Source organism: Macrobrachium rosenbergii, chromosome 46 (genome assembly GCF_040412425.1).
Source record: "Macrobrachium rosenbergii isolate ZJJX-2024 chromosome 46, ASM4041242v1, whole genome shotgun sequence".
In the NCBI taxonomy this organism is placed as follows: domain Eukaryota; kingdom Metazoa; phylum Arthropoda; class Malacostraca; order Decapoda; family Palaemonidae; genus Macrobrachium; species Macrobrachium rosenbergii.
This window is the reverse complement of record NC_089786.1, coordinates 3,122,501-3,132,500: the sequence shown is the minus strand read 5'-3', so window position 1 is coordinate 3,132,500 and position 10,000 is coordinate 3,122,501. Positions and strand designations below refer to the sequence as shown.

The following is a 10,000-nucleotide window of genomic DNA, read 5'->3' as shown; positions in this document are numbered from 1 at the left end:
AGAAACGTAACTACAGTTTATCAGAGTAGCATACGAAAACTGGAGATAGTGATATATATATATATAATATATAAATATATTTTTAGCACCATACCATTGAAGGTCAACGCGTGACATTTAGAACTTTGATTCGTAATAATAATCATTTCTCTTGAGCTTTCTCTCTAATAAGAGAGAAATCGAGAGTCAGTTAAATTATGGTTAATATCAACAGCGTCGGAATTTAACTTTTATCTGATTGTTTGTGAAAATGTCCGTTGGTTATTGGGCAATGCAGAGGTAATTATACTCGTCATTATGAATGGGTTAATTTATCTTTTTGAAAATGGATTGACCGAATTAACCAGTCGGAAGCGAGATAAACTGGTTAATGTTAACTGCGTTTGAGTTTATTGTGGTTAATTCGTCCGTTTGAAAAAAGATTAACCGAATTAAACAAACTATGTTAAAACGTGTCCGTTGGTGTATGTGCTATTCAGAGGGACATTAACCACATTTTTCATGTGGTTGATTCGTCCGTTTGATACAAGATTAACCGAATTAACCAAACTATGTTAAAGCGTTTCGGTTGGTGTATGTGCTATTCAGAGACACATTAACCACATTTTTCATGTGGTTGATTCGTCCGTTTGATACAAGATTAACCGAATTAACCAAACTATGTTAAAGCGTTTCGGTTGGTGTATGTGCTATTCAGAGACACATTAACCACATTTTTCATGTGGTTAATTCGTCCGTTTGAAAACAGATTAACCGAATTAACCAAAATATGTTAAAACGTGTATGTTGGCTAATGTACTTTGCTGAGGCACATTAACCGCATTTTTTATTGTGGTTAAATTGTCCGCTTGAAAACAGGTTAACCAAATTAACTAAACTATGTTACAACATGTATGTTGATTTGTATGCTATCCATAGGCACATTTTTTCATGTGATTAATTTGTCTGTTTGAAAACAGATTAACCAAAAGATTCACCAAAACAACTCTCTTTAAAATGAGCACACGTGGTCTAGTGGTCATAACACTCTCCTAGCCAGCCGGAGTACCACGGGTTCGATCCCTGGACGAGTCGGAACACTCTTAGCCCGTTCCATTTAATCCCATTGTGCCTATGTTGACCCAAGCAGTACCCAGAGGGCCACGGGTTCGAGTCCCTGGGCGGGTTGGAACGCTCTCAATGCGTTGCAAGAAATCCCATTGCGCCATTTAACCTAAGCAGTGGATTGTGCCCCTGATGGTCAGTTGATTGTGGTGGGTTGATGGTTGAAGATTGGTTCTTGAGGCTCATGACTTCACCTCGAGAGAGAGAGAGAGAGAGAGAGAGGGAGAGAGAGAGAGAGAGATACATATATATATATATATATATATATATATATATATATATATATATATATATATATATATATATATATATATTTATAATTTTATAATTATCTTGTTTTGCCTTTTTATTTATTTATATAATTAATTTTCCTTAATTACTGTGTCATTAACGCCGTGAGGGACTTTTCCTACTACTGTTGTTTTGCGTTGTTTTGTTGAACAATCTGGCCCCAGTTGGTTGTTTCGTTCAGTGCCGTCTGAGGTTCTTGCGTTGTTCTGACTTGTGGTGCTGTTTATGTTTGTGTGTATGAAATGCCTGTTTGCTTATTTGTTTTTTGTTGTTTTATTTTTATTCTTCATGTAAGTCTCATATGTTGTTATTTATTAATATCTTGTTTTCATTTTTATTTTTTTCTAATGTTTCAACTTGCTTAGCATGTTAATAAGTATTGATGATTGTTTCACGTGATTGTGCATTGGGAATGATAATAATAATAATAATAATACTAATAATAATAATAATAATAATAATAATAATAATAATAATAATAATAATAATAATAATTGACTAATAATATTAATGACAACAACAGCAATAATAATAATAATAATAATAATAATAATAATAATAATAATATTTGACTCTTATTTCATCCGGAAATGAGTTTTAGTCTTAATCGTAACAGAAGGGAAATATCCTGATATATTTGTTCTATCATAAATACAAATATTTTTCAATAAGTAAAATATCCATCATTTAAAATAACAGCTCATCGTATCATTGATTCGCATCGCTGGAAAATACTGCACTGTTGACTTGTCTTAATTTTTCGTTCTCCGTGTTAATTCAATTTAAAATTGAATGTTGTATAAAGTAATATTGTAATTTTTTGTGTGTGTAACATCATATAACTCAAAGCTGAATTAAGAGATCTAGGGAGTTTTATGAATAAAGTTTTTTTTTTCATATAGTACCTTGGTTATAATACTTCTGAACTATGTACGATGTAATCAAATAATGTTGATTAAATCAGTTTTTTATTTAAGTTTTTTGTAACGTACAATAACTCAAAGTTGAATTGAGAGATCCAGGAAGTTCTATAAATAAAGTTTTTAGTTTTCTATGAAAGAAAACTATTGTGCCGGCTTTGTCTGTCCGTCCGCACTTTATTCTGTCCGCACTTTTTTCTGTCCGCCCTCAGATCTTAAAAACTACCGAGGCTAGAGGGCTGCAAACCGGTATGATGATCATCCACCCTCCAGTCATCAAGCATACCAAATTGCAGCCCTCTAGCCCAAGTAGTCTTTATTTTATTTATGATTAAAGTTAGCCACAATCGTGTATCTGGCAGTGGTCAAAGTTTCATGGGCCGCGGCTCATATAGTATTATACCGAGACCACCGAAAGATAGATCTATTTTCGGTGGCCTTTATTATACGATGTAGCGGCTTTACAGAAAACTCGATTGCACAGAAGTAAACTTCGGCGCATTTTTTACTTGTTTTATAATAACTTGGCTAAAACACATCTGAATGACTCTGCCGAGTTTGAATAAATTTGGTACTCTGACGAATGTGACAGCCACGTGGATTTTCGAGAGATGACATTTGAGAATTCTGGATGACGTGGAACTCTGGAACCACAAAGTTTTCATGGCATTATTCAGGAACTCGAGAGACATTTCACAGTTTTTAGGCGAAATTAGTTAGCTATGAGAGCTGATGATTCGGGCGTTGTATCGGGTCCTTTGGAGAGAATGAAAGGTTTCTGAGTAAGTTGGTTTCGCTGAAGGAACAAATGCCATTTTCAGAAATTTTAGTCATTGAAATTTTATTCATTGTAAGCGAGCAGTGCGCCTCACATGGTGCACTGTAGGCATTACTTAAGGTTCTGCGCAGCGTTCCTTCGGCCCCTAGCTGCAACCTCTTTCATTCCTTTTACTGTACCTCAGTTCATATTCTCTTTCGTCCTTCTTACTTTCCTGAACCCTTCTCTAACAATTGTTTCATAGTGCAACTGCTTTGAGGTTTTCCTCCTGTTACACCTTTCAAACCTTTTAGGGTCAGTTTCCGTTTCAGCGCTGAATGACCTCGTAGGTCCCAGCGCTTGGCCTTTGACCTAAATTCCATATTCCTTCCTTCCTTCAGGCTGATGTATACGAAGACTAACCTTGCGTCGACGGCCATGTCTCCATCAGCATTCAGGCGAGATTATCCCGCGCAACAGATGTCTTCAAGGGAAGGAGGTGTTTTGGGGGGCGTCTGTCCCCCCCCACCTTTGCCATCTCCCCCTACCACTAGCCCCTCCCCAAAATAGGCAATCGAGCAGCAACGCCATTTGCCGCCCGCTCTCTCTCTCTCTCTCTCTCCTCTCTCTCTCTCTCTCTCTCTCTCTCTCTCTCTCTCTCTCTCTCTCTGCCGCAGGATAAAAGTACGGCAACAGTCGAACCCGTGAGACAAACAGTGTTGTCTTCTCTCGTATCTAATTATTTCCCTGAGTTAATTTGGGGGTCGGCCACGGGACCACTCTGAAGAAAAAGCAACGGACCACAGGGGACCACTTTTTACATATTGCCTCTTCTTCTTCTTCTTCTTCTTCTTCTTCTTCTTCTTCTTCTTCTTCTTCTTCTTCTTCTTCCAAATTCTTGAATGGCTTTCCTATCATTCATCATAATGTAAATGTTTTCTTCAATTATCCTCTTATGGTTCTTGTCTCGTCAGTATTTTATTCTATATATTTTTTTTTTTACATTCGTACTCAAATATTTTTTTTCTTGGGGGGATGAGGTTGCTAGCCTTACAGCCTTCTCAATCTGATACCCATTACAATTAACTGATGTAACGGTGTCACAATAAAGTGACAAATATCGAGGGGGACGTGGGGGCGCTTAACTTGTTTCGTCACAATGGGAGGTTCTGTTAATTGGAAGTTTGTTAACCACTGGACTATGCAAACCATTATATATATATATGTCTATATATACACGTATACACACACACACACACACACACACATTATATATATATATATATATATATATATATATATATATATATATATATATATATATATATATATATATATAAATTGTCTGCGTTGTACAGTAGGTATCAACCTCGCCTCACTAAGGAACCTGGGATCGATCAGAGGAAACATATATACTGTATATATATACATAAATATTTGTGTTTCTGTATGTACATATACACATAAGTTTTCTGCGTGGTACAGTGGATATCAACCTTGCCTCACTAACGGAACCCGGGATCGATCTCAGCCAGAAAAAAGTATATGTAGTATATATAGATATCTCTGTATATCCATACACACAAACATATACTGTATATACATACATATACATATATATATATATATATATATATATATATGTATATATATATATATATATATATATATATATATATATATATATATATATATATGAACACTATCCAAACTTGACATCAAACTCTAGCAAACGTAATTTGGCCTGAAGTGGCTGAGTTTTTCCTTTTTTTTTTTTCTTTTTAAATTTAACCCAAATCCGTAATGAGCCCTCAAATTGGCAGCCAAGACTGTAATGTGCAGTCTGGTTAATCTGGGGATCACGGATCGTCATAAAGTGGTCTTTAACTCCTTGCCTTATAGTCCGCTTTTTTTTTTTTAAGTTTTTTTTTAAGTTTATACTTTTCGATTTGAGTTTTTTTTTTTTTTTTTTTTTTTTGCTCCGTCTATGGAATGAACAATAATGAATGAATAATAATAATAATAATAATAATAATAATAATAATAATAATAATAATAATAAAACATAAGATTTTTCTAAATATGTTTTTGTACAATTCGCCAAAAGTTTATACTTTTCGCTTTGAAGAATTTTGTTTATATTTTGCTTCGTTAATGGAGTTTGTGAAATGGATTTTAATAATAATAATAATATTAATAAAACTGAAGATTATAGTAACAGTGAAGATGATGATAATTGTAAAAAGGATAGAAATTATCAAAACTTTAGTATAAGTGATTTTAATAAGTGATTTTGGACATTTAAAAGAATTTTAAAATTGTTTCGTCTATTAATAATAATAATAATAATAATAATAATAATAATAATAATAATCAAACTGAACGTTTCAATAACATTAATGGTGATGATAATTATAATAATTATGATAATAGTGAACATTAACATTAAAATGATATTACTTATTCTGAAATTCGCGACAATAAAGATAAAACAAAATAAAAAAAAACATAAAAGAAAAAAGGGAAAAAAACTAAAACAGAAAAAAAAACTAAATCTGACGACGGAAAAAAAGAAAAAATGGAAAAAACAAAATCTGACGACGGAAAAAAGGAAAAAAGGGAAAAAACAAAATCTGACGACGAGAAAAAAAAAATAAAAGAAAAAAACTACATCTGACGACGAAAAAAAAAAAAAAAAACCTGACGATGAGAAGAAAGGAAAGACGAGAGGAAGCAGGAGACGCGGAAAATGAGACGAACATTTGAGAAAACCCGAATAAATCCGAGAGAAGAAGAGAAGAAGAAGAAAGAAGAAGAAGAAGAAGAAGAAGAGGAAGGGTAACCATAATTTAGACGAGAGGGGAAGAAGATGGGAAGGAACGTGAGGAAACAGTAGTGATGATAATCAGGGAATAGGGAGAGAGAGAGAAAGGACGAATTAGAGGTGAAATGAGAGAGAGAGAGAGAGTGTAATGGGAGAAACGGATAATGCGAGAAAGACGAGAGATAGAATAGACGGAGGAGGACGAAAGAGAGTGGAAAGTTGAAACCGTCGAAGGAAGAGAAATATTATTTGATGATGCAGATTGGGACAGTTTTTTTTTTTTCCTTTTTTTTTGGTATGTTTAATGGGAAGCCGGAAATGAGAGAGACTCGTTTTGGCATAATTGTTACAGGAAGTTTGTAAAATGTAATTGTATGTATGGGAGTAACATTCATAAACACACACACGCACATATTTATATCTATATATAATGTAATTTATATACTTTATATAATGTATACATATATATATATGTATATATATTATATATATGTATGTATTTTATATATATATATATATATATATATATATATATAGAGAGAGAGAGAGAGAGAGAGAGAGAGAGAGAGAGAGAGAGAGAGAGAGTAAAACGTCAGTATTCTGTCTTAATACATATCAATCGCACTTGCTTGCATAACACATCAATCAACTATATGAACCTCGTCCTTTACTACAAAAATTAACATTCCAAATTACCTCTTGCTTAAAATTCTCCTTAATTATTCTCATAAGAGACAGTTTATATATATCATTTTACACTCCAAAACAAAGAAACGTCTAGAGAGAGAGAGAGAGATACTCCCCTTGCGGGAGTCCGGTTTGGGAACTCCTCTTATCGAGATCAGCTCGTTTCGGCTTTTATCTGGGAGAGAGAGAGAGAGAGAGAGAGATGCTGCTCTTGGCGAACATTTCTAATTAGCCGTGCAGAAGAAGAAGAAGAAGAAGAAGGAAAAAGAAAAATGAGAAGAAGAAGAAGAAAAGATTAGATAAGAAGCCGCGTAGTTGTACTTATGTCGGCAGGCCGGTACATAGTCCTATGTGGTGTTTAGTAAAGAAATGGAGGAGAGAAGTGGTAAACAGTATAACTTAGGCGCATACCACGTGTAATATAGCTCGATGGAGCCTTTGGAGAACTAGTACTAAAAGTATTAGCAGCAGCAGCAGCGGCAGCAGTAGCTGTAGTAGTAGTAGTAAAAGAGAGAGAGAGAGAGAGAGAGAGAGGAATATTGCTCAAAGATGTTGAATTTCAAAAATTTTGTAAGTTTTGTAGAGAAAATATGAAAGCTTTTCTTAAGATGTTGCTTTTCTGAGATATGACATGAAGGAGAGAGAGAGAGAGATACGTTGCTCTAAGATGTTGAATTTTGAAAAAATGTTAAATTTTGTAGAGAGAAATATGAAGTGAATGTTATTTTAAGATATTGATTTTCTGAGATATAAATAAATAGAGAGAGAGAGAATATACAGTAATTTTAACAGAAACCGCTCCTTAAAGACCCTTTTGAATGCGACGCCTCAGGGCCGTGTAATAGTGCCATCAGTGTGGATCAGAGAACAACAACAACAACAAGGAAAAACAACAACAAGAGCAAGAAAAACAACATCTAAATGAGCGGTAGGCCTTGGGATTCCTCGGTGGAGTCAGAGTACATTTTTACCGTCGTTAGAACATTCCACTGTACAGGTTTAGTTGAGAGAGAGAGAGAGAGAGGAGAGGTGGGGGGGAGGGGGTAGGCAGCGGTAGGTGATTGTTGACACGTTCTGGTATTAGGGGCGCTTTACATATTCTCTCTCTCTCTCTCTCTCTCTCTCTCTCTCTCTCTCTCTCTCTCTCTCTCTCTCTCTTATACACACACACAGAAGACTTGCTTTACTTATCTCTCTCTCTCTCTCTCTCTCTCTTTTATACACACACAGAAGACGCTTTACCTCTCTCTCTCTCTCTCTCTCTCTCTCTCTCTCTCTCTCTCTCTCTCTCTCTCTCTCTCTCTTTTATACACACACACAGAAGACTTGCTTTACTTATCTCTCTCTCTCTCTCTCTCTCTCTCTCTCTCTCTCTCTCTCTCTCTCTCTCACACACACACACACACACACACACACACACACACACACACAAACAAACAAACAAACAAAATACTTATTACATCTCTTGTGAATTCATAAGTGTGAAAAATAGAGAAATTTAAAGCTACAGAATGTACAAAAATAAACATGAATTTTTTTTATTTTATTTTTAGGTATCCAGGAGTCAACCCTGTTGTCATGGACAGACAGTACTTATGAGAACGTGAGTAATAAATTATAGACAGTTTTAATTTGCTGATGAAACAGTTGCTTCTCTCTCTCTCTCTCTCTCTCTCTCAAATGGGCATCAAGGCACCCGTCTTATTCCTCTTTACTCATAAATATTATGTAATATAATCACCTATGACTTTCCATCATCAAGATATTATGAATAAGATGCTATAAATAACCCGTAAGATAACTTGTTATCCATTTTGATAACTCGAGACTTTGTCGCGTGGCATTTGTTATCGCGTGATGCTTGTTATCTTCATCATTTGCCAAAGTGATTACTGTTCATATACAAAACCTTTTTCCCCATAATATTTAATCATTCGATCGACTTTCTTATCTGGACTTGCGGCATCCTTCGCGATCTCTCGACGTGTGAAGAGATCTCCCGATTACCCCAGATATGATCTCTGACGCGCCACTCGACGTTTATCTCTTCAAACGAGACACTCCCTGTTATCTCACACGTGACATTTCGCTATCAGTGAGTGCCGTGTCCTAATGAAAATTCCTTGGAGATATCTATTCAATTTTTGAAAGCTTCTCGATAACCTTCTTCCACCATCATTACTCTCTTGATTATCTGAGAAGCGGTTATCTCTCCTCGAGTTTCCCACACGATAGTTATCTCTCTCTTGTTATTGTTTAGCTTTCGGAGAATCCTCTCCATTCCACGTAGCTCGGGTATGCCGACTAAGTAGGTCTGCGCTGTAAAGGAGTTGGAAAAAATTCACTTAAAAAAGCATAAACGCCCAAGGTCCAATGTTTACGCCTTGCGGGAGCTCGTGACGTCTTCGAAGCTTTCAAGAAACGTAAACAAAGTTTCCCGAAATTTCTTCAGTCTTGGACGGAAGTTTACTAAACGATTTTGAGAAAATAGGAAGTTTTTTTTATTATTTCCTGCAAATTTTTAGTAATTTTGAAAAAATATGAAATTTTTTTATAATTATTTCTTGCAGATGTTTTTACTTAGCAATTTTGAAAATTAGAAACTTGTTATTATTTCTTGCATGTTTTTTACTTAGTAATTTTGAAAAATATGAAGTTTTTTATTATTATTTCTTGCAAATTTTTTACTCTGCAATTTTGAAAAATAAAAGTTTTTAAAATTATTTCTTGCAAAATTTTTACTTAGTAATTTTTAAAAAATAGTAATTTTAAAATATGGTAATTTAAAAAAAAAATAGAAACTTTTGTAATTATTTCTTGCAAATTTTTTACTTAGTAATTTTGAAAACTGTGAAGTTCTTGTGATTATTTCTTGTAAATTATTACTTAGTAATTTAAACTAAAAGGACGGTTTTCCGATTATTTCTTCAAATTTGGAGGTTTTTGGAAATATACTCTTATTATATTTTGAAATATTAATTTTTGGGGAAATAAATGCAGAAGGAAAGGATATTTGAAGAGCCAGCTTCCCCTAATATTTTCTTTGGTGTCGTATAACTTCATTTTTTTTTTCTTTCAGTTTAATTTAGTTTGAGAAATGCATTTTTTTACGAAGTGGAATATAAGTATTAAAGAATATATGAAAAAAGAGATCGCACAAGTTTTTTCTTTGGCATTATTTTAGAATTGAATTCTGCTTAGGTTTAGAATTTAAATTTAGTGTATTTTGAGAAATGCATTTCTTAATACAAACAATTTTTTTTTTTGAGAAATAAAATGTAATTAGATAATGACATTCTAAAAGAAAATTTACCCTTTTTTGTTATTTGTCTGAAGAATTCGATATTTATATACCTTTGGAATTTCAGTTTAATGTATTTTGAGAAATGCGTCGTTTTCAGTTTATTGTATTTTAAG

The 10,000-nt window shown here is 34.0% G+C and overlaps 1 protein-coding gene across 5 annotated transcripts in view; it reads left to right on the top strand.

The window, feature by feature from the left end:
- The window catches only part of LOC136830174 (platelet glycoprotein V-like), a 489,567-nt gene that overhangs the window by 407,146 nt on the left and 72,421 nt on the right, over positions 1–10,000 (top strand). For all 5 annotated transcript variants that reach the window (XM_067089433.1, XM_067089430.1, XM_067089428.1 and 2 more), the window contains one exon: positions 8,137–8,186. The gene's annotated coding sequence lies outside the window, so the exon portion shown is untranslated. The remainder of the gene's footprint in view (positions 1–8,136; positions 8,187–10,000) is intronic.